This window comes from Gossypium arboreum, chromosome 12, assembly GCF_025698485.1.
Source record: "Gossypium arboreum isolate Shixiya-1 chromosome 12, ASM2569848v2, whole genome shotgun sequence".
Taxonomy (NCBI): Eukaryota; Viridiplantae; Streptophyta; class Magnoliopsida; order Malvales; family Malvaceae; genus Gossypium; species Gossypium arboreum.
This window is the reverse complement of record NC_069081.1, coordinates 19,822,405-19,844,374: the sequence shown is the minus strand read 5'-3', so window position 1 is coordinate 19,844,374 and position 21,970 is coordinate 19,822,405.

Below are 21,970 nucleotides of genomic sequence, written 5' to 3'. Positions count from 1 at the left end.
AGATGCTGCCAGCTGCAGTGACGTGGATGTGAAAAATCACCAAAATTTGTAGGAATGGTGTTAAATAGTTAATAAATTATACGATCTAACCTTGACGAGTCTATTTTCATATGAAAGTAACGAAACGATCATATGAACAGTATACCGAGAGATATTAAAGTTCTCGTGAGACAGGACCAGAACGGTTTCTGGGTCCCCTGTCGCGACTTTGAAAATTTACCATAAATTATCCAGAATGAATTAGAAGTCATGCCTTATATGTGAAGATTCCTTTTTGAGTCTAGTTTCATTAGAAACAAACGGATCAGTACTGAAACCCTGTACAGAGAGATATTCAAGTTGTAACGCGCGAAGGTCAGTGTAGTCGACCCCTGTAACATGGGTGACTTTAACTAATAAACTGTACCAATTGGCCCGACAAAAAATTCTAGAAATAAATCCATGGATAGACATATGAGTCTAAATTCAGGGAAAATTTACAGAATCAGTTTCTGAGTTGTGAAACTCGAGATATGCTTTTTAAGGCGACAACGACGCAGTTTTCCAGCTTGCCTGGGAATGTCAAATTGGCCGGTGCCATAAGTGGTTTTGGCTTGTTAACCCCTCGTGTCCGACACCGGCAATGGTCTCGGGTTCGGGGTGTTACAAAGAAGAAGATGGAAAGGCGTGAGTTTTTTGAAGGGAAATAAAGTTGGCAAGAATAATTACGTCCAATGAGAATTGTGCCTACTCGAACAGATCAGACGCCTAGGTGACTTTTGATGAAACAGTGGGATTTGAATTTTTATATCCGCTCAGTCTTGATGAGTCATAAGTGACAATACTATAGTACGAACTACGTCGAAAATAAAGCCCAAGTGCATCGACAATGGTACCTAATTATTCTGTAAAATAGAGAGAAAAAAGAATAAAACAAACTTGAACAGAAACAAAAATAAAATAAAAATAAAATTACATAATAAATTTCATAAGAATTAAAAATTTTTGACCAATTTAATGGTCTCTACTTGCTTGTGATCAATATTCCCAAGATAATGTTTCAATCGTTGGCCATTCACTTTGAACTAGTGCTCATCATGTAAATCTCTGATTGTGATTGCACCATGAGGAAATACTTGGACAACTTTGAAAGGTCCAGACCAACGAGAGTGCAATTTACCTGGGTGCAGTTTTAGTCTAGAATTGAATAATAAAACCTGTTGACCCGCGATAAAGTGTCGCTACAAAATAATTCTGTCATACCATCATTTGGTCTTTTCTTTGTAAATTGCAGCGTTTTCATAAGCATTTCACCTAATCCTCTCTAGTTCAGTGATATCCAACAGCTTTTTCTTTCCAGCAACTTCATAGTCCATGTTCACTTGTTTAATTGCCCACATTGCTTTGTGCTCCAATTCAACTAGCAAGTGACTACTTTCGCAAAAACCAATTGATATGAAAACATCCCTAATGGAGTTTTGTATGTTGTCCAAAATGCCTATAAAATGTCATCCAGTCTGGAAGACCAATCTTTCCTCAAAGGGTTTACAACTTTCTCCAGAATGTTTTTAATTTTTCTACTCAATACTTCAGCTTGTCCATTAGTTTGTGGATGACAAGTAGTAGCCATTCTATGATTAACTCTATATCTTTTCAGTGCGGCTAGCACTTGGTTACAATGAAAGTGTGTACCCTGATTACTAATCAATGCTTTTGGTGTACCAAAGTGGGTGAGTATATACTTGTGAAAAAATTTAAGTACTGTCTTTGCATCATCCTTTGGGACTGCAATAGCTTCAACCGAATTTGAGACGTAGTTAACAGCTACTAATATAAAAAGATTTCCAAATGAACTTGTAAATGGTCCCATAAAATTCATACCCTAAACATCAAACAATTCAAACTCCATAATTGGCTACTGAAACATTTCATTGCGTTAAGATCTAGAACCACTGCGCTAACACCTATTGGGAGTCTTTGAATAATGAAGGCCAGTAGAATTCTGATTGGAGAACCATAGCAGGAGTTCGCATGCCATGACCTTCATAAGGAGCATCATGACAATGCTTCAGGATTGAAAGCATCTCCTCTTTTAGAACACAACGCTGAATAATGTTGTCATTGCATACCTTGAATAAATACGGCTCGTTCCAATGATACTTCACTATTTTACAAAGAAATCTTTCTTTTCTATGGCTTGTGACACCCATGGGAGTTTTTCACACACTGGATATTTAACAAAATCCTCATACCAAGGGGTTACATCTACAGCAAATAACTTCTCATCTGGGAATGCGTCGACAATTTGAAGTATGTTTCCATCTTCGCTGCCAACTTCCAAATAAGACAGATGATCTGCAACTTGATTCACTGAACCCTTACGGTATTTTATCTCAATGTCGAATTCTTGCAACAGTAAGATCCAGTGTATCAATCTTGGTTTTGCATCCTTCTTCGTAAAAATATATCTTAACACTGAGTGATCAGTTAATATAGTAACCATTGTACCAAAAAGATAAGAATGGAACTTTTTGAAAGCAAAGACTATAGCCAACAATTCTTTCTCTGGCATGAAATATTTTTCCCTTACGCTGTCCTAGAACGACACCCACAGCAAAGTCGCTTGCATCGCACATAACTTTAAAAGGTTGAGACAAATCTAGTACAACGACAATGGGTGCATTTACTAGCTACGCCTTTAATTGAATGAATGCATCCAAACATCCATCGTCAAAGAGGAATTTTCAATTTTGTTCCAGTAATGAGCATAAGGGCTTTGCAATTTTTGAGAAATCTCTAATAAATCTTCGGTAAAACCCGCATGCCCAAGAAAACTGTGAATACCTTTCACATTTTTCTGTGGAGGTAATTTCTCAATGATTTCCACATTAGCTTTGTCTACTTCAATGCCTTGACTAGAGATGTGATGGCCTAACACAATGCCTTCAGTTGCCATGAAATGGAATTTTCCCTAGTTTAGAATAAGATGTGTGTCTTCACCACGCTGCAATACTTTATCCAAATTGTCAGCGCAATGATCAAAATCATTCCCATAAACTGAGAAATCATCTATAAAAACCTATAAAGAATCTTCAATCATATCCTAGAATATTGCCATCATGTACCTCTGAAATGTGAATGGTACATTGCAAAGATCGAAAGGCATATGGCGACAAGGAAAAGTATTAAAGGGATAGGTGAAAGTTGTTTTCTCCTAATACTCCGGTGCAATAGCAATTTGATTGTACCCAAAATAGCCATCTAGGAAGTAGTAATAGGCTCTTCCAGCAAGCCTGTCCAACATTTGGTTAATGAAAGGAAGTTGGAAGTGGTCCTTCCTTATGGCAGCATTAAGTTTGCGATAATCCATACAGACTCGCCATCCCTAGGAATACGTGTAGGAATTAATTCATCTTTGTCATTACTAACCACTGTGGTGTCACTGTTTTTAGGAACGTATTGCAGTGGACTTACCCAATTGCTATCAGAAATAGGGTAGATAATTCCAGCATCAAAGCACTTTATAATTTCTTTCTTAACAACTTCCTTCATCTTCTCGTTTAATCTTCTTTGTTGCTCAATCGACTACTTGCCTTCATTTCTAACTTGATCTTGTGCATGCAAAAAGATGGACTAATGCCTCAGATATTGACAATACTCCAACAATAGCTTGTTTAGGTTGCTTAAGAATATGGACCAGTTTCTCTTCTTGAGTTACATCCAATGTTGTGGAGTGGAAACACGAAAATATACACACTTTTTCATTCCCCTTTTAACTCAAATTCACGTAAGTTTGGTAAAATTCTTGTCTAAAAATATATATAATTATTATAAAAGAATCATTTTGTACTTAAATTATTAACATAATGAATTTTAATTAATTTTATAATTAATTTTGATTAATTTTATTATTTTCCATGATTTGCACAAAGGGTAAAACGACTCAAATAGACGCTACTAGAAGCACAAAACCAAGAAACGATTTTGAAGCATCAAGGCGACTTAATTTTCATCCTAATACGGTCCAAATTATGTGTATTAATTCATAATATAATTAATTTTAATTTATATCAAATTTAATTTGGGTTAAATAAATTATTATTAATTAATTATGAAAAGTGGTCCAATTGAGCTGAACCGAGAAAACTGAACCGACTGAGTACTGGGCAGCCCAAAACTGTCCCACATGCTGATCCAATCAGCTTTCTTGGCTGATTAATTAGCTTGCAAAATGGCCCTTGAAGAATTTTTCAAATTGCAAACAAACCCCTCTACTATTTGTGCCTTTCTAGATTTTCCCCTACCTTAATCTGGCAAGTTTGAAAACTTCAAACTTGCCTCATGTGTGGCTGACCATGGGGGGGCTTGCTGGATGCTGATTTTGGCTATTTTTAGCAGCCCTCTAAACCTATAAAATCCCCCTTGGCTGTTCATTTCAACACACCTCAACTTTCTCATCTCTTCTCTTCTCTCTCAATTTTCTCTCTTCATTTCCCATCCATTTTTCTTTATTCTCTTGTCGATTTCACCTCTTGAAAAAGAGTCATTCATCCACCATTTGGAGTAGCATTAAAGTGTTCATAGCAGTCTCAGTTCAACAAGAACAGGCAAAGAAGGAAAAGTGGAGCAAACCAGTCAAGTCGTGGAGAAACACTAGATTTGATTCTTGTTCCCTATCCTTTTAATTTTTTTTGCTGTTATGATGAACATGTATATCAATACTTGTGATGTTGAGATGTTTAATTTAATTGATATGGCTTAAATTTAATTCATGTTAGGTTGATTGCATTTCGCCTACTTAAATTATTAAAATGAAGAATTCATAAAGCTTATATATATAGCATAAGAACAAGAATGTGAAAGGTTTGTTAATAATCATGAGTTACATGTTATTATGCTTAGACTGATGAATGATATATTGGTGATTATATAAGTATATATCATACGAACTTACTAAGCTATGAAGCTTATTGTGTGTTATTTTTTCTTTTTTTATAGAGTATGGAAATTAGCTCAAACATCGGGGATCATCGGGAACCATCATCACACTATCGACTACTTGTTGGTATTTTGAAGCTTTGTATATATGGTATATGGCATGTATAGGCTAGTGTCATTTTGGTATGTTATGAACTTTGAATTTAGCCATGTGAGTTGGCTTGTAAATGGTGTTGTTGATGAAGTTGAATTTGGCTTGATTTATATGTTGTCAAGTGATATGTATGTGATGTATATAATGCCTTCTATGTTGGCTTATTTTGGTATGTTTGCTATAGTTGTGATTTGGTTAATTTGAGATGAAGATGTGGTGCAATTTGTGTCATGAAATAGATGTTAATTGGATGTGTAAATGGATTTAGTAGTCATGTGAGATTCTTGATTTTGGCTCATGGATTTGGTATGTTTTTGAATATGGAATTAAGTAGTTGATATGTTTGAATATAGATGACATGATATGTGTATGAATTAATATGTTTTGGCTGCCTATAAATGTTATGAAATGGTACAATTTTGGTTGCTAGGTGTGCATGAGAAAAGGGTGGCAAATTAGCTTTGAAAATACCCTATTTTTGTCCACACTAGCAGAGACACGGGCGTATGTCTCAACCGTGTGCAACACACGGCTATGTTATATGGCTGTGTATTCCCTGGGGTAGTCCTTCAAATTTAAGTCAGTCTTGAGTACAGCCTAGACACACGGCGTGTCTGGTGGCCGTGTGAGGCACATGGGCATGTGTGGCCATTTCGAATGGTACACGGTCTAGGCACACAGGCATGTGGTCAGCCTTGTGACCCAAGTCAGTATGTATGCCCTGTTTTCACTCGGCCTATGACATGAGTGTGTCTGGTGGTCGTGTGAGGCACACGGCTTGTTCACACGGGTGTGCGACCATTAAATGTAAGAAAATTTTCTAAATATCAAAAATTATTTGTATCTGATCGGTTTAGTCTCGAACCTCTTCTAAGCATGTCGTAAGGCCTCATATGCCTTCTTAAGGGACAATGTGGTTATATTTTATTGATGTTTATATGGAAATACTTATTGTATGTTAAATGTATGCTTTTGTGTTATGATTGATCGGTAATACCTCATAGCCCTATTCCGATGACGGATACGGGTTAGGGGTGTTACATTTAATTGGTATCAAAGCTATAGTTTAGTCCATTCTATCCATTGAGTAGCCCTATAAAATAGTTAACAGATCATACCTCCACTCGCTAATCCCCCATAGAAGGATTAGTTCCTCATGGTTTTCATAAACAATATAGAATCGATATAAAGAGTAAACATGCTTAATGAATCGATAGTATAGAGTTTAAGAAAAATCTCGATTTGTATTAAGAATAAACGTGAATCCACAAAGTTTGACTATCTTCGCAAACTAGATCTCCCTAGATAAAATAAAGAACAAACCAAAAGTAAATCTAAAACCTAAGAAAAAAGAAAAAAAACTAAACTAAATTTTAAAAAAAAAAGAATTCTAAAACTAAGTAATTTTTATATCTATAATGTGAGAAAAATGAGCCTACTTATACATCTCAGGTGTTCATCGTCTTTAACCCTAGGTTAGCTGATGTTCCCAAGCTTTAAGTTTGATTGTGCGGACTAAAACGTCCCTTGGATTGTGTTAACTCTCGTCTAGATTCAATGTCGCGACACATCAAGACCTATGTCGGCACATAAGAGCCAATATACTCGTATTGGGATGTATTCAGGGTATGTCACGACACCCTTAGGCTGTGTCGTGACATCGAAGGCAGTCTCATGATTTCTCTATTTTGCTCCCCATGTTGCGACATTGATCATTTCGTGTCACAGTGATCAGTATCAATTTAGTATGCCTTCTAATGGTCTCTTGCACACTTATAAAGTTCATTAGTTCACCCTTAGGCCCTAATATTAATAGAAGACTCAATTTGCACATTTATTGACTTTAAGAAAACTTACAGAAACATAATTAAAACTTAATGAACATTTTTGCTTTTAAGCTCTTAAAGTGCAGCAATTAGTTTAACCTGCCACACCAAATTACGGTAGATCATGATACCCCTAACTGTAACAGCCTGATTTTAGCTTAAGCCGGAACAGTTGTTTCGGGACCACAAATCCAATGTTGTAAAATTATTTTAATAATATTTTTGGTGTTTACAGCATGTGAATATATATGTGTGAAAATTTCATGAGCTAATTTTATCGTTTAATAGCTCCATTTGAGAAAAAGGACTAAATCACGAAAAATGCAAAAGTTACATTCTATTTGATAAAAGTGTCTAATTCTTATGGCTTATTAAATGAGAGGTCCTTATGATGTAATTAGGCCATGGTTAGTGGAATTTGTCATAAATGATCAACCATTATGTGTTTTATTAATGTATTAATAAAGGTTATTTTTGTAATTTTAAAATTAAGTTTAATTATACAAAACCAAAATAAAAAATTATTCATTCATTTATCTTTTCATCCGAAAATAGAAAGAAAATAAGGGATCGGAAGCTTTTATTGTAACACCTCAAAAATTTAGAGTCTTTTAATTTTGTATTATTTGATGCAAATGTCATGTTTGCTTTACTGGCTAAGTGATTTGAGCGGATTTGGAGTGTTTGGGAAGTTAGGGTTCAAGTCGTGGCTTTTGCAAAATTTTTAGTGTTGCTCTTAAATGAATCTGGACACTGTCATATAGGCCTTTTAAATAGTAGTACTTGTTTTTTCACACAAAGAGAGTTGTGGTCTAGTGGCGAGGTGGTGTGTAGCTTTTGCTGAGGGACTTGGGTTCGAGTCCTGGGTTGCACAATAGAGTAATTATTTTACTGATGAGCTGGGTAGGTAGTGGAGACGAACTGAGACTCTGAGGTTGAATTGGTCATGAGAGTTTCAATAGGTGTTTGAGGGATTTGGGGAGACATAAGGGGAGAGATTTTAGGAGAAGAATATGGGAGTTGTGGTGTGAGGTGGTTGTTGCCGAAAGAGGGACTCTTGTAGTGTAAAAATCAGTCATAGGATGATTAGGGTCTTGCCAAATTCTTTTGGGGATTTTTGTACTCTCTTTTGCGTTAGTCCTACCCTTTTCTGCTTTTTTTTTCTTGTTTCTTATTTCTCATTTCCCGATTTTGCAGTGTTACCTGTGAACTTTTGCATTTCTAACTGTCTGGGCGGCTCTTCAAGTGTACCACTTTCTTTATCCTAAATCTTGGCTGAACCTCCCCTTGTTCTTATCTTTTCTGTCAGCCTTCAACATCTTTTGTTTCGATCGAGTGTTGGCTTTTCTTTTCTTCTTTTTTGAATTCACGATTTCCCCTCAACTCTCTCTAGTCCTCTTCTTTGAGTTTGGCCGAATATCACTGCTCCTCTCCCTTTCATCCCATCCGGTTTTCATTATCAGATGATTGTGCTTTCTTGTTTTTTTGTGGAGCCGAATCTCTCTACATTTTGGGTAAGGAACTGATACTCTTTCTTCCTTGTCAGCATGATCTACCTTTCTAATTCTATCTTCTATTCACCTTTCTATCAGGGGTGTAACTATTTTTCGTAGGACTCTACCCTTGAGTGTGCCCTTTCAGGCTGAATACTTCTAAGTAGTGGTAAGTGGTTGATCTTTTGGTCTTAATCTTTTAACTCACAGTTTTAGTTAACAAGGTAGTAATAGTATATGGATTTTGTCAGGTTTGGAAGGCAGTTTCGATCAGTGATTAAAGAGAGCAATCATTCGCTATTCAAGGTAGGCAACCATTACCATTGTTGAGATTTCAGTACTTTGTGAGATTGGTAACCTTATTGGGTTAAGGTCTAACGTGGGGCTATGTTTGAATTTAGGTTGGAGTTGTGGAGAATTGCCCACTTATAGCAAAAAGGTGTGTAATCACACCCCCTTCGAAGTGTAAATCTGCAAATGCCAAAAAGCCGAAAATACGACATTTGAGTCCACATCAGCGTGCGATCGCTTGTGAGGAGAGTCGAGCCTACGAAACATGGGTGTTAGACGATAGGGGCTGCCATGAGCATTCTAATGGTTTTGGTCGTTCTGGGCCATGTTGGGCTAAAATGGGCTATGTGGGCTTAATGGGATTGTGGGCTTCACATGGATAATTTCCTCAAAATATGGTAATTACTGGACTGGGATGTGTTGTGACAGCCTAAATTGACCCTAGTCGGAAAGTGGTTTCGGGACCACTAAACCGAGTCATAAAAATAATTAGCCGTCATAGTGGATGCTCATTATATGTACATATACATGTGTGAAAATTTCATGTTTAAATTTTGTTAATTGTAAGTGAATTTTATCAAATAGGACTTATGTGAGAAAATTTAGAAATGTGCTAGGCAAATGTAAAGTGGCCTGTTAATGCATGTTGTGAAAATGATGGGCTTGCATGTCAAATTTCCCTAAATTAAAGCCTAGTGGCCAGCCATGACAAAGGGTGATGGGCAAAACATGTCATAAAACATGTTGTGTAAATGGGTTATGTTGGAATAAATAAAATAAGGAGTATGGGTAATAAAGAAATGGAAAAAGGAAAGAAGGTGTGTGATCCATCCCCATTGCCGTGAGTTGAGAGAAAGGAAACAAAAAAAAAAAAGTGTGTTCATCCTTTTCATTTCTTTTGGCCGAAAATTCTAAGGAAGAAAGAAGGAGTTCTTGCTCCATGTTTGGTTTAGAAGAGGATTAGGAGGAGGTTCGGCCATACTTGTATCAAGATTAAGGTATGTTTGATGTTGTGCCATGAGATTCATGCATGTTTTTTTTTAGTTGCTAGCTTGATGTTCTTATTAGCCCATGGTTCAAATCTTTGCTATGTCATGGGGATGGTATTCGGCCAAGGTAGATTTTGTGTTGATATCATTGCATGCTAAATGTGAAGCTTGTTAATGATGCATGTGATGGTGGATTGATAACTCTTGAATCTCCTTTTTAGCATCCTTGAGTGAGACATTAAGTTCCTTGTTCAACCATGACCAAAATTGAAATGGTAAGGTGTTGTGATGCATTCGGCCATGGTAGGATATAGAAGAGAAATAAGGTTGTTGTTAGATGAAGTAGAGTCTAACAAATGAGCTCGTATGTGCATTAGTTGCTAGATGGAGAAGAATCGGCTAGCAAGTTGTGTGCTAAGGCCGAATGTAATTTGGTATATTATGGGTAATGCATGTGTTGAATTAGTGTAAAGGGAGAGGATGCTTTAATAGTGTATATATGTGTATTAGCCAAGTTTTGAACTTGAAACAAATGGTGTTTAGTCAACACAAGTGACCATACTTGTAGAATGTATTAAGTGTTGCAATCGGCCTTAGCATAGATTTGTATGTTCGGCCATTGGTAGCCTATTGATGGCTTTAGCTTGACATAGAAAATTCGGCTAAGGGGAAATATTAGCTAGTATGTTGAATTCGATTCGTAATTTCGTACATATGTGACTCTAATGTCTAATGTATATATGGGCTAAGTACATTGAGCTTTTCTTTTGATGTTCGAATGAATTGTATTAAATTGTTGATGTGATTAAAAATGCGTATGATCATTGTGTATTTGGGCTAAAAGGTGGCCATATGACCTATCAAACTCCTTGTCATATTCGGCCATAAGCTAGCGAAATGAGACTTTGATAAGTTAAATTTGTTTGAATTAGCTCAAGAGCTTAGGGGACCACAGTTGGATAAGGGAAAGGAAAAGTGATCGAATAGTCATTGAAGCCGCTCGACAACATCCGAGGTAAGTTTTCGAGTAATGGAACTTAAATTATGATTCGATTAGATTATGTCTTAAGTAAATCAAAATCATGCTCTTTGTATGTGGCTATTGAGCTGAAATTGTAAATATGATAAGTGTCTTGTGTTGAGCTTTGGTAATGAAAATGAAATATGGATGTGTCATGATTTATTGATATATGTGTGCATGGTTCTTCAATGATGTCCTGCTAAGTCCCAAGGCTTTGTGCTAAGTGACTATATCCCACTAAGATCCAAGGCATTTGTGTGAGTTACTAAATCCGGACTAAGATCCGAAGGTATTTGTGCGAGTTACTAAATCCGGGCTAAGTCCCAAGGCTTTTGTGCGAAGCTACTATAACCGGCTATGTCCCAAGGTATTTGAACGAGTAGCTATATCCGTTAAACTCCAAGGTATGTGATTCGGGAATGAATGAACTTGCTGTAAAAATTTCAGTTAATACGCTTGTGAAATCCCAACAATGAGGTATGTTTCAGATGTGCTTTGAATTAGTTGAGCCCTTACAAATAATTATTCGCTCGGTTGATAAACGAGCTACCGCCTTTGGCTAAGTTGATCTTTGTGTATGAACATAAGGGTTGGTAATGTGAAGTAAGTATGATATTGAGAATTTGTGCATATGAAATTATCCGCTTAGCTATATGAATGCTATGCTTTTGTTGTGCTTGAATCCTTGCTCAAAACTTACTAAGCATAAATTGCTTACTCCGCTTCTTTGTTTCTCTGCTTTATAGATTTTGGCTCGTCACCATCGACGCGGGATTTTGGAAGTCGAAGTCTCCCACACTATCAAAGCCCCTTTGGTACAATTTTGGTTGAACTTTGAAATGGCATGTATAGGACTACCCTTTTTGTTGTTGGTCATGTACCCATGGATTTTGTGTAAATTTGGATAGCCATGCGAAAATGGCTTATATACGTTTTTAGCATAGTACTATAATCGTTTTGTATGTTGATCACTAAGAGGTATGGAAATGTCTGGAAATTTTTAAATGGACTGTGAAAATAAATATATTATGTCTGTTAGCACCTCGTGTTCGACTCCGGCCACGGTCTCAGGTACGGGGTGTTACAATTAAATTGGTATCAGAGCTACGGTTTAGTCGATTCTAGGACTACCATAATGCATTTGGGTCTAGCTATACATGCCATTTTATGTGATTGTTTGATAGTGTGGTGATTTCTGACATTTGCAAATGTGTTTATTTATAGTAATGGATCCCGATCCCGACCGAGCGGTAGCTGATGATCTTGAGAGTGTAGCCCTGCTCCCTTAAGACAGGGGACAATACCATGGACTCTCAACCTAGTGCTAGTAATCCAAATGATGAAGCTAGACAAGCTTTCTATAGTGTGATGAATGATTGGTTCAACCAATACATTCGAACTAATATGGCTGTTCCACAACCTCCATTCCTAACAAACACAACCGCCGCACCTACAATGCCTCCGGTAACTAACCAAATAAGGTCAAATAAGCCCCAGCTTGATAGAATCCAAAACACGGGCTATCAATTTAAGGCTACGGATAGTGATGATGCCGAGCAAGCTGAATTTTGGTTGGACAACACTATTCGGTACTCGATGAACTATCTTGCACACCGATGAGTGCCTAAAGTGTACTATCTCCTTGCTACGTGATTCGCCTACTATTGGTGGAATACGTTGACTCTGTCGTGCTCGGAGAGCAAGTAACTTGGGAGTTCTTGCAAACCGAAGTTTCAAAGAAGTATATCACCGAGATTCATTGACCAAAACGGAAGGAATTTCTTGAACTCAAACAAGGTTCCATGTCGGTTCATGACTATGAACGAAAATTTGTGAGGCTTAGTCAGACGCGACGAGAATGCATTTCCTTAGAAGCCGTAATGTAAACGCTTTGAGGATGGACTAAATGATGATATAAAGTCGTATCTTGGCATCTTGGAAATCCGAGAATTTGTAGTACTTGTTGAGCGAGCTTGCAAGGCCGAGGAGCTCAAGATGGAGAAAAGAAAAGTGAGGTGGGAGCAAAGGAGTTTCAGAAGAGGTCTTCGGGAAGCCCTTCCCACATCATCGAAGAAATTTAGAGATGGCTTGGGCCATCTAGGGACACTTCGGCTTTTCTAGACGAGATCGCGATCGACCCCTGTGAGCACACGAGCCACTTCGATCGCCGATGTTGGAAATGACCGTCGAGACAGAGCGGAATGCCAAGATTGTGGTAAATGGCACTCGGGAGTTGTAGGATCCATGACCGCTCTGTTATAAGTGCGGGTCACCGACCACTTTATCAAAGATTGCCCGAGATTGTCTAAATGAATGTAAATCGAGTGGGAAACCGGTGCTACCAACGCCGGGTAGACCATCTAGGAATACGGGCAATACTAGCGGCGGTCGAGAGGATCTAGAGATGTCGCGACCAGATCCGAGGCTCGTGCTCTCGCTAGGGCTTATGCTATACGCCAAGACGCCGAGGATGCTACTCGCCGATGTTATTACCGGTACTTTTACTCTCTTTGATACTAATGTGATTGCTTTGATTGACCCTGGTTCTACTCATTCTTATATATGCGAAACCTTAGCATCAAGTAAGACTTTACCTATTGAGTCTACTGAGTTCGTAATTCGGGTGTCAAATCCCTTGGGTCGTTACGTGCTTGTTGACAAAGTGTGTAAGAAATGCCCCCTAGTAATTCGAGGTTCCTGTTTTCCGGCGGACTTGATGCTTTTGCCGTTCGATGAATTTGATGTTATTCTTGGTTTGGATTGGTTGACCGTGCATGTTGCGGTTGTGAATTGCAAAAGCAAGACTATGGATTTGAGGTGCGCAAATAACGAGATGATCCGAGTTGAGTCTACGGACTTAAAGGGGTTGCCAGCTGTAATAACATCAATGTTGGCCCAGAAATATGTAAGAAAGGGGTGCGAAGCATACCTTGCATATGTACTTGATGATAAGGAGTTAGAAATAAAACCCGAATCTGTGCCGGTGGTTTGTGAATACCCGGATGTTTTTCCCGAAGAATTACCGGGTTTGCCACCTGTTCGGGAGATAGAGTTTGGTATTGAGCTTGTACCTGGGACTACGCCGATTTCGATAGCTCCGTATCGTATGGCACCAACTGAGTTAAAAGAGTTGAAAGCTCAGTTGCAAGAATTGACGGATAGAGGTTTCGCTCGACCAAATTTCTCACCTTGGGGTGCACCAGTGTTGTTTGTGAAAAGGAAGGACGGAACAATGAGGTTGTGCATTGACTATCGTCAGCTGAATAAAGTGACGATAAAGAATAAATATCCATTACCACGTATTGATGATTTGTTTAATCAACTAAAGGGAGCCTCAGTGTTTTTAAAGATAGATTTGAGATCGGGTTATTATCAGTTGCGGATTTGAGATTCGGATGTACCCAAAACTGCTTTCAGAACGAGGTACGGTCACTAAGAGTTCTTAGTAATGCCGTTCGGGCTCACTAATGCCCCTGTGGTATTTATGGATTTGATGAATCGGATCTTCAGACAGTATTTGGACTAGTTCGTAGTTGTGTTCATTGATGACATCTTGGTCTATTCAAGAGATGAGACCGAACATGCTGAACACCTGAGATTAGCGTTGCAAATTTTACAGGATAAGTAGTTATATGCTAAGTTCAGCAAGTGTGAGTTCTGGTTAAGAGAGGTTAGCTTCTTGGGTCATGTGGTATCTGCATCGGTATTCGAGTCGAATCTTGAGCAAAATTTCAGCCATACTTAACCGGAAGCCTCAGAAATATTATCGAGGTTCGAGTTTTTGGGACTTGCTTACACTTACCGACGGTTTGTAAAAGGTTTCTCGATGATAGCCACACCCATGAAGGCTACTTCAAAAGATGTTAAGTTCGAATGGACGGAAAAATGTCGAAAAGTTTTGATCAATGAAAACTTATTTGACTAAGCTCAATTTTAGTGCAAAATTAATCGGGCAAAGAGTTTGTCATCTATAGTGACGCCTCCCTACTTGGGTTAGGTTGCGATTGATGCAAGAAGGTCGAGTTGTGGCCTATGCGTCGAGACAATTAAAGCCACATGAGAAAAATTACCCGACCCATGATCTCGAATTAGCTGCCATCGTATTCGCCTTGAAAGTATGGCGACATTACTTATTTGGAGAAGTGCCATGTATTTTCTGATCACAAAAGTCTCAAATATTTGATCACTCAAAGAGACTTGAATCTACAACAAAGGCGTTGGCTTGAGTTGTTGAAAGATTATGAGTGATCATTGATTATCACCGAAAGGCTAATGTGGTTGCGACGCCTTAAGCCTAAGTCACCGCTTGCTTTACGAGGATGAATGTACACTTGTCTGTTACGCCCGACAATGTGTTAATAGCTGAATTAAAGGCCAAACCATTATTGATTCATCAAATTCGTGAAGCTCGTAAAGTCGACGATGAGTTGGTTGCAAAACGGGCTGAATGTGTTCAAATGTGGAATCGAGTTTCAAATTGATGATGATGATTGTTTGAGGTACGTAAATCGGTTGTGTGTTCCAAGAAATTCGAACTCATTTCGATGATTCGAACGAAGCTCATTGTAGCCGAATGTCAATTCACCCGGGAGTACGAAAATGTACAACAATCGAGACGCCGCTTTGGTGGCATGGTATGAAACGAGACATTTCCGATTTTGTCTCGAAGTGCTTAATATGTCAGCAAGTGAAAGCGGAACATCAAGTGCCTTCGGGTTTACTTCAGCCGATCATGATACCTGAATGGAAATGGGATCGAGTAACGATGGATTTTGTATCTGGGCTGCCAGTGTCGGCAAGTAAGAAAGATGCGATTTGGGTCGTTGTTGATAGATTGACTAAGTCGGCTCACTTTATCCCCGTACGCACAGATTTTTCAATGGATAAATTAGCTGAATTGTATGTTTCTCAGATTGTGAGATTACACGGGGTACCTATTTCTATCGTGTCGGATAGAGATCCGAGATTCACCTCACGATTTTGGAAGAAATTGCAAGAAGCTTTGGGTACCAAGTTGCATTTAGCACCGTTTTTCACCCCCAAACCGATGGTCAATTCGAGCGGATAATTCAGATACTTGAGGATATGTTAAGATGTTGCATCCTTGAGTTTAGCGGTTCGTGGGAGCGGTATTTACCTTTGATTGAATTCGCTTACAACAATAGTTTTCAATCAAGTATTAAGATGGCACCTTACGAGGCCTTGTACGGGCGTAAATGCCGTACACCATTATTTTGGACCAAGCTCGGTGAAAGTAAAATTTTCGGAGTTGATTTGATTAAAGATGCTGAACGAAAAGTAAAAGTAATCCGTGAAAGTCTGAAGGTAGCCACAGATTGCCAGAAGTCGTATGCGGATCTGAAACGAAAAGACATTGAGTATCAGGTGGGAGACAAAGTGTTTCTTAAAGTTTCACCTTGGAAAAAGATACTCAGATTTGGGCATAAAGGCAAATTGAGTCCGAGGTTCATCGGGCCATATGAAATATCCGAACGAGTCGGTCCAGTTGCGTATCGATTGATTTTGCCCCCTGAACTTGAAAAGATTCACGACATCTTTCATGTTTCGATGCTTCGACGCTATAGATTTGATCCATCGCACATAATTAGTCCATCAGAGGTCGAAATTCAAGCCGATATGAGTTATGAAGAAGAACCGATTCGTATCCTAGCTCGTGAAGTGAAGGAGTTGCGAAACAAAAAGGTTCCGCTAGTGAAAGTGTTATGGCTCAAACACGGGATAGAAGAAGCTACTTGGGAACCCGAGAACTCTATGAAAGAGCGATACCCAAACCTATTTACCGGTAAGATTTTCGGGGACGAAAATTTCTTAAGTGGGGGAGAGTTGTGACAGCCTAAATTGACCCTAGTCGGAAAGTGGTTTCGGGACCACTAAACCGAGTCATAAAAATAATTAGCCGTCATAGTGGATGCTCATTATATGTACATATGCATGTGTGAAAATTTCATGTTTGAATTTTGTTAATTGTAACTGAATTTTATCAAATAGGACTTATGTGAGAAAATTTAGAAATGTGCTAGGCAAATGTAAAGTGGCCTGTTAATGCATGTTGTGAAAATGATGGGCTTGCATGTCAAATTTCCCTAAATTAAAGCCTAGCAGTCGGCCATGACAAAGGGTGATGGGCAAAACATGTCATAAAACATGTTGTGTAAATGGGTTATGTTGGAATAAATAAAATAAGGAGTATGGGTAATAAAGAAATGGAAAAAGGAAAGAAGGTGTGTGATCCCCCCCATTGCCGTGAGTTGAGAGAAAGGAAACAAAAAAAAAAGTGTGTTCATCCTTTTCATTTCTTTTGGCCGAAAATTCTAAGGAAGAAAGAAGGAGTTCTTGCTCCATGTTTGGTTTAGAAGAGGATTAGGAGGAGGTTCGGCCATACTTGTATCAAGATTAAGGTATGTTTGATGTTGTGCCATGAGATTCATGCATGTTTTTTTTTAGTTGCTAGCTTCATGTTCTTATTAGCCCATGGTTCAAATCTTTGCTATGTCATGGGGATGGTATTCGCCAAGGTAGATTTTGTGTTGATATCATTGCATGCTAAATGTGAAGCTTGTTAATGATGCATGTGATGGTGGATTGATAACTCTTGAATCTCCTTTTAGCATCCTTAAGTGAGACATTAAGTTCCTTGTTCAACCATGACCAAAATTGAAATGGTAAGGTGTTGTGATGCATTCGGCCATGGTAGGATATAGAAGAGAAATAAGGTTGTTGTTAGATGAAGTAGAGTCTAACAAATGAGCTCAGATGTGCATTAGTTGCTAGATGGAGAAGAATCGGCTAGCAAGTTGTGTGCTAAGGCCGAATGTAATTTGGTATATTATGGGTAATGCATGTGTTGAATTAGTGTAAAGGGAGAGGATGCTTTAATAGTGTATATATGTGTATTAGCCAAGTTTTGAACTTGAAACAAATGGTGTTTAGTCAACACAAGTGACCATACTTGTAGAATGTATTAAGTGTTGCAATCGGCCTTAGCATAGATGTGTATGTTCGGCCATTGGTAGCCTATTGATGGCTTTAGCTTGACTTAAAAAATTCGGCTAAGGGGAAATATTAGCTAGTATGTTGAATTCGATTCGTGATTTCGTATATATGTGACTCTAATGTCTAATGTATATATGGGCTAAGTACCTTGAGCTTCTTCCGATGTTCGAATGAATTGTATTAAATTGTTGATGTGATTAAAATGCGTATGATCATTGTGTATTTGAGCTAAAAGGTGGCCATATGACCTATCAAACTCCCCGTCATATTCGCCATAAGCTAGCAAAATGAGACTTTGATAAGTTAAATTTGTTTGAATTAGCTCAAGAGCTTAGGGGACCACAGCTTGGATAAGGAAAGGAAAAGTGATCGAATAGTCGTTGAAGCCGCTCGACAACATCCAAGGTAAGTTTTCGAGTAATGGAACTTAAATTATGATTCGATTAGATTATGTCTTAAGTAAATCAAAATCATGCTCTTTGTATGTGGCTATTGAGCCGAAATTGTAAATATGATAAGTGTCTTGTGTTGAGCTTTGGTAATGAAAATGAAATATGGATGTGTCATGATTTATTGATATATGTGTGCATGGTTCTTCTAATGATGTCCTGCTAAGTCCCGAAGGCTTTGTGCTAAGTGACTATATCCCACTAAGATCCAAGGCATTTGTGAGAGTTACTAAATCCGGACTAAGATCCGAAGGTATTTGTGCGAGTTACTAAATCCGGGTTAAGTCCAAGAAGGCATTTGTGCGAAGCTACTATAACCGGCTATGTCCCAAGGTATTTGAACGAGTAGCTATATCCGTTAAACTCAAAGGTATGTGATTTGGGAATGAATGAACTTGCTGTAAAAATTTCAGTTAATACGCTTGAAATCCCAACAATGAGTTATGTTTCAGATGTGCTTTGAATTAGTTGAGCCCTTACAAATAAGTATTCGCCGCTTGATAAACGAGCTACCGCCTTTGGCTAAGTTGATCTTTTGTGTATGAACATAAGGGTTGGTAATGTGAAGTAAGTATGATATTGAGAATTTGTGCATATGAAATTATCCGCTTAGTTATATGAATGCTATGCTTTTGTCAGTCTTGAATCCCTTGCTCAAAACTTACTAAGCATAAATTACTTACTCGCTTTTTGTTTCTCTGCTTTATAGATTTTGGCTCGTCACCATCGACGCGGGATTTTTGGAAGTCGAAGTCTCCCACACTATCAAAGCCCCTTTTGGTACAATTTTGGTTGAACTTTGAAATGGCATGTATAGGACTACCCTTTTTGTTGTTGGTCATGTACCCATGGATTTTGTGTAAATTTGGATAGCCATGCGAAAATGGCTTATATACGCTTTTAGCATAGTACTATAATCGCTTTTGTATGTTGATCACTAAGAGGTATGGAAATGTCCGGAAATTTTAAATGGACTGTGAAAATAAATATATTATGTCTGTTAGCACCTCGTGTTCGACTCCGGCCACGGTCTCGGGTACGGGGTGTTACAATTAAATTGGTATCAGAGCTACGGTTTAGTCGATTCTAGGACTACCATAATGCGTTTGGGTCTAGCTATACATGCCCTTTTATGTGATTATTTGATAGTGTGGTGATTTCTGACATTTGCAAATATGTTTATTTATAGTAATGGATCCCGATCCCGACCGAAGCGGTGGTGATGATCTTGAGAGTGTAGCCCTCGCTCCCAAGACAGGGACAATGGCATGACTCTCAACCTAAAGCTAGTAATCCAAATGATGAAGCTAGACAAGCTTTCTATAGCGTGATGAATGATTGGTTCAACCAATACATTCGAACTAATATGGTCGTTCCACAACCTCCATTCCCAACAAACACAACCCCCAAGACCTACAATGCCTCCGAATCGACCAAATAAGGTCAAATAAGCCCCAGCTGATAGAATCAAAACACGGGCTCTTCAATTTAAGGCTACGGATAGTGATGATGCCGAGCAAGCTGAATTTTGGTTGACAACACTATTCGGTACTGATGAACTATCTTGCACACCGATGAGTGCCTAAAGTGTACTATCTCCTTGCTACGTGATTCTCGCCTACTATTGGTGGAATACGTGGACTTCACAGCCTAGAGAGCAAGTAACTTGGGAGTTCTTCCAAACCGAAGTTTCAAAGAAGTATATCACCGAGATTCATTGACCAAAACGGAAGGAATTTCTTGAACTCAAACAAGGTTCCATGTCTGCATCGACTATGAACGAAAATTTGTGAGGCTTAGCCAGACGCATACGAAATGTATTTCCTTAGAAGCCGTAATGTGTAAACGCTTGAGGATGGACTAAATGATGATATAAAGTCGTATGTTGGCATCTTGGAAATCCGAGAATTTGTAGTACTTGTTGAGCGAAGCTTGCAAGGCCGAGGAGCTCAAGATGGAGAAAAGAAAAGCCGAGGTGGGAGCAAAAGAGTTTCGTAAGAGGTCTTCGGGGAAGCCCTTCCCACAGTCATCGAAGAAATTTAGAGATGGCTTGGGCCAGTCTAGGGACACTTCGGGCTTTTCTAGACGAGATCGCGATCGACCCCCTGTGAGCACACGAGCCACTTCGATCGCCAGTGTTGGAAATGACCGTCGAGACAGAGCGGAATGCCAGTATTGTGGTAAATGGCACTCGGGGAGTTGTAGGTTCCATGACCGCTCCTGTTACAAGTGCGGGTCAGCCGACCACTTTATCAAAGATTGCCCGAGATTGTCTAAACAGAATGTAAATCAGAGTGGGAAACCGGGTGCTACCACTGCTCGGGGTAGACCATCTAGGAATACGGGCAATACTAGCGGCGGTCAGAGAGGATCTAGAGATGCTGCGACCAGATCTGAGGCTCGTGCTCCTACTAGGGCTTATGCTATACGCGCACGCGAGGATGCTACCTCGCCAGATGTTATTACCGGTACTTTTACTCTCTTTGATACTAATGTGATTGCTTTGATTGACCCTGGTTCTACTCATTCTTATATATGCGAAACCTTAGCATCAAGTAAGACTTTACCTATTGAGTCTACTGAGTTCGTAATTCGGGTGTCAAATCCCTTGGGTCGTTACGTGCTTGTTGACAAAGTGTGTAAGAAATGCCCCCTAGTAATTCGAGGTTCCTGTTTTCCCACGGACTTGATGCTTTTGCCGTTCGATGAATTTGATGTTATTCTTGGTTTGGATTGGTTGACCGTGCGTGTTGCGGTTGTGAATTGCAAAATCAAGACTATGGATTTGAGGTGCGCAAATAACGAGATGATCCGAGTTGAGTCTACGGACTTAAAGGGGTTGCCAGCTGTAATATCATCAATGTTGGCCCAGAAATATGTAAGAAAGGGTGCGAAGCATACCTTGCGTATGTACTTGATGATAAGGAGTTAGAAATAAAACCCTAATCTGCGCTTGGTTTGTGAATACCCGATGTTTTTCCCAAGAATTACCGTGTTTGCCACCGCTCGGAGATAGAGTTTGGTATTGAGCTTGTACCGGACTACGCCGATTTCGATAGCTCCGTGATCGTATGGCACCAACCGAGTTAAAAGAGTTGAAAGCTCGATTGCAAGAATTGACGGATAGAGGTTTCGCCGACCAAGTTTCTCACCTTGGGTGCACCAAAGTGTTGTTTGTGAAAAGAAGGACGAAACCATGAGGTTGTGCATTGACTATCGCCACCGAATAAAGTGATGATAAAGAATAAATATCCATTACCACGTATTGATGATTTGTTTAATCAACTAAAGGGAGCCTCGGTGTTTTTAAAGATAGATTTGAGATCGGGTTATTATCGCCATGGATTTGAGATTCGGATGTACCCAAAACCGCTTTAAGCGAGGTACGGTCACTCGAGTTCTTAGTAATGCCGCTCGGGCTCACTAATGCCCCAATGGTATTTATGGATTTGATGAATCGGATCTTGAGACGATTTGGACTAGTTCGTAGTTGTGTTCATTGATGACATCTTGGTCTATTCAAGAGATGAGATGAACATCTTTGAACACCGAGATTAGTGTTGCAAATTTTACAGGATAAGTAGTTATATGCTAAGTTCAGCAAGTGTGAGTTCGGTTAAGAGAGGTTAGCTTCTTGGGTCATGTGGTATCTGCAGACGGTATTCGAGTCGAATTCGAGCAAAATTTCAGCCATACTTAACTGAAGCCTCAGAAATATTACCGAGGTTCGAGCTTTTGGGACTTGCGGTTACTACCGACGGTTTGTAAAAGGTTTCTCGATGATAGCCACACCCATGACGGCTACTTCAAAAGATG